The following is a 7,055-nucleotide window of genomic DNA, read 5'->3' as shown; positions in this document are numbered from 1 at the left end:
TACTGACATGATGAGAAAAGCAATGGTTGTAGGTTTGCTTCTGCAAGTTTGTTTCTCTGAGATCAGTCACACACCCACACAGAGATGTACAGTGCCTTCAAAAAGTATTCATACCCATTGAATGTTTCAACATTTTGTTGTGTTACAGCCTGAATTTAAAATGTATTACATTTCGATTTTGTGTCACAATACCCCATAATGTCAAAGTGGAATTATGTTTTTAGACATTTTTACAAATCAATTAAAAATGAAAAGCTGAAATGTCTTGAGTCAATAAGTATTCAACCCCTTTGTTATGGCAAGCCTAACTAAGTCCTAACTAACAAGTCACTTAATAAGTGCCATTTTTTAATGCCTACCTCATCTTTGTCCGCACACACACTATTATCTGTAAGGTCCCTCAGTCGAGCAGTGAGTTTCAAAACCAGATTCAACCACAAAGACCAGGGGGGTTTCCAATGCTTTGCAAGAAGGGCACACATTGGCAGATGGGTAACATAAAAAAAGATTAGATTAAATATCCCTTTGAGCATGGTGAAGTTATTAATTACACTTTGGATGGTGTATCAATACACCCAGTCACTACATAGACACATGCGTCCTTCCTAACTCATTTGCCGGAGAGGAAGGAAATCGCTCAGGGATTTCACCATAAGGCTAATGGGGACTTTAAAACAGTTACAGAGTTTAATGGCTGTGATAGGAGAGAACAATACCAACCTAAATGAAGTGAAAGTGAAGTGAAATGAATGAAGTGAAAAGAAAGAAGCCTGTACAGTAATCAAATATTTCAAAACATGCATCCTGTTTGCAATAAGTCACTGAAGTAAAACTTCGCCAGTAATTACTATCTTGTCTCATCGCTACAACTCCCGTACGGGCTCGGGAGAGACGAAGGTCGAAAGCCACGCGTTCTCCGAAGCACAACCCAACCCCCTCCCTAACGACGCTAGGCCAATTGTTCATCGCCCCACGGACCTCCCGGTCGCGGCCGGCTGCGACAGAGCCTGGGCGCGAACCCAGAGACTCTGGTGGCGCAGCTAGCACTGCGATGCAGTGCTCTAGACCTCTGCGCCACCCGGGAGGCCCCGAAATAATATGAATCTTACGATTCTCTCAAAGAGAATTGCTTTTAATCAGTATGTTTACAGCAAACGTTGATTTGATTGCTTGGCAAGGTCATCCTTCCTGTCATGTCTGTCAGGGTATTCAAGTTAATACAAAGACTGCATCTGAAAAGTAATGACAAGTATTCAACTTGACTGGCGATGGTGATTCACAGGTAGCTAGCTGCATAGAGAAACAACCATTACTCTGGATCCTTATCTACCCAGTACTAGAAATGAATACTCTACTTCTCAATGTCATTATAAAATGTATTTTGTGAATTAATGTGAAAATTGAATTCATTGAATTAGTAATCAACTTATATCAAATGTAAATAATTCTGGTCATATTAAATCAAAAACATGATCAGTATGTATCAGTATGTAYCATATCTGGAAGTTTCCCCTAAAGGGTAAGTGACTATGGTTATGTTTCTCGAAGAGCTGTCAACATGTACTGGTGTCTCCTTTTTTCCTCACCCCATCCGTCATTCTGCCCTCCTCCCTCGCCACATCTCAACCTTATCTCACAGTGTGAACCAACCACCTTATTGATGTGACACTAGTACATCAATGCTCTGAATACATTTGACTGGTAAACATTTGCAGGGGCATGCCTCACGATGCTAATGCAATCTGCCACACTCCAGGCACAGCTGGCTGATTGCAGACATCATGTTAAAAATGCCAAATGGGAAATTATGTTACAGTAGGTGCAGCGCTAACGTCAGCCATGAGACCTCCAGATATAACATCACATTCGGTTAGATTAAGCTMATTTGCACGTGTCTAATGCACAGTTTAGAATTCACACAGTATCTCTCCGACAAAGTCAAGTAGCACTGTCTGCAAATGTTCAAAGTTAAATCATAGGGTCATGTATTGGTGACCTATAAGATCACTGACAATGGCTCTGTTGTTGCCTCCCTCTTACACTGACTATAACACTAGAGACTGAGAAGAAATTGTATGAGCCATGTTTTTTTATATAAACCTCTATCAAGATGAGGGTGTCACAATAGCAATACAACGGAAATAGCTGTGTAGCGCTTCCCTTTCTTAGTTGGAAACGGAGGAGAGGGAAACTGCTGTTGTAAAATTCTGAGTGAGACCTTGAGCTTGTTGAGATAGATGTTTTATTCATGCAATTTAACCAACACAAATACTGTAACAAGAGTCGTTAATTAGCGCACAGCAGACATCTAACGAGAAGATTCAGTCAATTACTACTGAACTCCAGTTCACCAAGCACTTACTCAGGCAAAAGAAAGGCCTCTGACAATTTTTGCCTCAGCAAAACACAGACAGTTGTGGTAACAATGTTAGCAGTTTTACCTGGAACTCATTTCTAGAATAAGGTATTTTTCCATCATAAAGCAAAAAGGTTGAGCCAATTCTTGATTATATCACAGCTAAGGATCGAAGGCAAAGCCGAAACCATAACCGCATAGCTGTGACTATAATCATGACGGAGAAAGAGATTGTGTATGTGTGTTTGTGTCTCTGTGTCTGTATATGTCCTTGTATCTGTATCAGACTGTCTGCAGCAGATCACATCTGTCATGAAACCCCTGCCCTCTGGCTAGGTGAGGGAATGACCCAGCTAAATCAACTCTCTCTAACAGCTCAGTGCAGTACATACCAAATCACAGCGCCAGCACACAGGCGCAATATGGAGGCCTGATATGTAGAAACCACACTGATGTAAATGAAACAAACACCAAAGAGAATAAAATACAGATACCACTGACAAAATATCTGTCAAGCAGACATTGAGGAAGATGATTTTATCAGAACTGCCCATGGCATACTCTATCTGTCATGGTGAATTGTAGGATAAACTCCTAGACCCAAATGTTTGTCCTTCTACTGAAAGATCCAGAGAAGTTGGGACATCCACGTTGTTGTATGCTGTATACTGCTGCTGTGTTTTACTGGGAAAGACATTAAACTAAATACATCAGGCAAACAGGGTCATTCGTGTCACACACACACACACACCCCACACACACACACACACACACACACACACACACACACACACACACACACACACACACACACACACACACACACACACACACACACACACACACACACACAACACACACCACACACACACACACACACACACACACACACACACACACACAGCCTATATAAACTCAGACATTGCCTCATTGGGTGCAGTAGGTCTGCATCTAATCTCTCGTGGGCAGATATCTGCAAGTAAACCGTAGAATCTGTTGGGACTTAATGGGATGCCTGGGATAACGAGCAGCAGTAGTTCCGGTGTTTGGGTTTTTGTCACTAGTTATTTGGACGTATCACGATAGGGCTGAGAGGTTACTTTTGCGAGGGTGGAGACTTCGCAAACCGGAACCCTCAATTTCTATAATATGTAGACCCATAACTTAATCACGGAGCTGAAAAAATAATGATGCACAATTTTAGTTCTGTGCTGAATGACCTGTACAATATTCACATAACTGCACTGCAAATCACTCAGATACAGAGAGAGGTGTGAGCCGAAATGTGAAGACATCATCTTTTTGACAACAGACCTGTCGTAAATCATCTGACACCTCAAATTCAGATGATCATAGTGTAGACGTAGAATAGATTGTTGTCACAGACACAAGACAATTAGCATGTTGATTTGTGTGTGTCATAGTTGGGGTGTTGTTCATTTTGCCCTTAATGATTTTGGAACAGCAGATTTAAAACAGGTCTCTTACTAAATACCTACTCGACCAAATTATCAGCACAGCCTCCAAAGAAAACGCCATAACTGGCGTAACTGCATTAGTCCATAGAATTCCAATGACGTGTTGTCTCTTGCGAGTGACCTGAAAATAATGGTCTGGATCAATGTTGATATTTTCATCACTTATTATGAGGATGCCCACTTTAATATTTGTACCACACATATGGGAATGCCCTGATTTGTAATTCTAAGCCTTTAAGTAAAGCAATGGTAGTCAGAGCACAGACAGGGAAAGGAAAGGCCCCTGACAATATAGACACAAACACCTAAACTTCTGATGAGGATGAAAAATACAAATGCATAGCTCTCTCTCTCTCTCTCACTCTCTCTCTCTTTATCTCTCTCCCTTTCTCTCACTCTCTCTTTATCTCTCTCTCGCTTTCTCTCACTCTCTCTTTATCTCTCTCTCGCTTTCTCTCTCTCTCTCTCAATTCACTTCAATGGGAAACATGCAAAAGCAAGTGAAATAAACAATCAGAATCTCTCTCTATCTCTCTCAGTTCAAAGAGCTTTATTGGCATGGGAACATATGTTTACATTGCAAATGCAAAAAGCCAGAGTTAAATAATCTCTCTCTCACTCTCTCTCTCTATTTCATCCTCCTCCTTTTCTTCACTCACTGGTGTGGTTTAATTAGTAGTGTTAGAAACTAAACAAAAAGGCATTTACATATTTGTTGTCCTTTTTGTGCTGACCAGTATTATGTCCTTTGATTACATCTGAGGTGGGAAACAACTTTCACTGTTGATGTTCACACTACCTTGTCTCTAAATGTGGTCGGTTTGCATTACATATCACACTATGGTCTGAAGGTTCATGGAATATGAGCTCAAAAGACAAATGATTCGAATACTGAGGCAAATTCATGAATCACCCCCATATATATACACACACAAGACCATGATCTTTCTAGCACTGCATCCCCAGAGAGCAAGTTGACTGAGTTGAATTGATGGGGGTATTGATTTTAGAGAGAAGAGGGATGTTGCATGTTGGTTAACACGCCAAAGACTTCAAAACACACCCTATCTAGAGTAGTTTCATAATATCAAAAAGACATTATTTCCAAATGTTACCGGGGTAACGAATACATAGAGGCAATGTTGTGAGGGGAGGGCTTGTCAAAACAAACGAGGAAGTCACATCATTTCCCAATCAACCTATTACTAAAGGATATCAGGGTGTTTTATATAGAGACATTACGGCACACACAGAACGCAGAACACAGAGAGAATAGCTGTGGTTACACACAATAGACTTCTGATGGAGCTCCTGATCCACATTGCCCTTCTCTTGACCGGTACTGTAGCCCGTGTTATGGATAGAGGGGTGAATGGAACAGAATTTCAATTAATACAAAAAATACTGACGTTGTTGTAATTCTCATTTTAGCAAATTGTGCTCAAAATATATGTTTTTGTAAGAAACCTCTTTGTCTACCCAGGTGTCAATGGAGGCTCCCATTCCCTGTACTCCAGTGTGGGGGATGATGTCAGTCTGCCGTGTACCAATGTGGTCAACCCTGACTGCTCCTCTACAGTGTGGCTCTTCAGCAGAACTGAGTCTCACAGTGCTACTGAAAAGGTCTTTCAAGGGAAGATCCAAAATGAAGGAAACGAGGGCAGTGAGAGACTGGGAGTAGGGTCCGACTGCTCCCTACGTGTTCGTAACATTGGCGCTGATGATACTGGAGTCTATGTCTGCCGACAGTACCTTACAGATGGCAGAGCACATCTTGGAGAGGATACTACTGTCTACCTGTCTGTTCTCACCATCTCCATGTCCACACCAGAGACAGATCAAAAGCATCCTACAAATGTAACCTTGAGGTGCTCTCTGCTAACATATGGCGGTCCTGTAACGTGTGACTCCTTCGTTAGAGATATCGTTAGTGTGAGCTGGGTGAATGAGACAGGTGGCGAGTTGCAGGGAGACTCCAGATACAGGTCACACAACCAGTGTCTGGCTGTGACATCACTCTGACTGTGAAACTTTGGAGAAAGGATAAGAACAGGAAGTGGTGGTGTCAGCTGACTGAGGGAACAAGGAAKACATTTGTCTACCTCACTTCTAAGGTCTCAGGTGGGACTATGGATCCTGTCGGGACAATCATCACTGCTCCACAACAACCTATTGAGGGTCAAAGTCCTCCAAAGCCCTCTCATTCAGGTACCAACAACATCAATGAGTTGCCAATCAGTCGCATAGTGCTCTGTGTGGCACTGCCCTTGATGGTAATCGTATATGCAGTTTACACAACTAGGAGGAACCGCCCACTAGCAGAGGTGTCCTCTGGTATAGAGCTGTAAGTCTAGATGAACAACCCCCGCCTCGTCACTCTCCATAGCATAGCGCCAGATTTACTCTACCTTTAATGAATGTGTACAAATTAGAGATTATTTGCTGAAGGATTCGTGCTGACATAATACATAAAGGCTTTGAAATAAATAATGAAAATGTAGTGCATGCTAATGGTATCCACTCAATGGGTAGTGACAATTAATGCTTTACAAATAAAGACGTTATATTTCTGTTTTGTAGCTAGCATTAGTGTTGTCATTTGCCTAAGAGGAAGGGGATTGCTTACCTGTGATACTGTAAAACATTCTCAAAAATGTCTACTGTGTTTCTCTAAATCACTATTTCATTACCAGCTTCTATAATCTACAGTATAATGTGTGTGTGTGTGCGTGTGTGTGTGTGTGTGTGCAAGTGCGTGCTTGTGTTTTTGTTTGTTTGTTTGTGCGTCCATTAAGCTTGCTTACTCTCGCTCCGATGACACTGTGTTGATTTACGACCTTGTGTCACTGCATCTCTGTGTGTGTGTGTGTGTGTGGTGGTGTTTGTGTGTGTGTGTGTGTGTTGTGTTGTGTGGGTGGTGTGTGTGTGTGTGTGTGTGTGTGTGTGTGTGTGTGTGTGTGTGTGTGTGTGTGTGTGTGTGTGTGTGTGGTGTGTGTGTGTGTGTGTGGGTGCGGGCGTGCATGCATGCATGTTTGTGAGTAGAAAGAGAGAGAGGGTTGGGAGGAATGTGTTTATCCCTAAGCTAATGCACCAATATATAACCAATTAAGAAACTTTTAACTCTTTAAATGCCTACTTTTCTCTCTCAACACCATCTCCTCTTCTGCTTACCTTCTATTATAGAAAAGAATGATGTAAGTCTTGGGGCAATTTGTGGAGAA

General features: G+C 41.8%; 1 pseudogene; it reads left to right on the top strand.

Moving 5' to 3' along the window:
- LOC111951710 (uncharacterized) overlaps positions 1-6,257 on the top strand; it is a 17,159-nt pseudogene extending 10,902 nt beyond the window's left edge.
- Positions 6,258-7,055: the final 798 nt, after the last annotated feature.

Source organism: Salvelinus sp. IW2-2015, linkage group LG25 (assembly GCF_002910315.2).
Source record: "Salvelinus sp. IW2-2015 linkage group LG25, ASM291031v2, whole genome shotgun sequence".
Taxonomy (NCBI): Eukaryota; Metazoa; Chordata; class Actinopteri; order Salmoniformes; family Salmonidae; genus Salvelinus; species Salvelinus sp. IW2-2015.
Note: the sequence above shows the minus strand (reverse complement) of the source record. Positions and strands in the feature narration are given on the sequence as shown.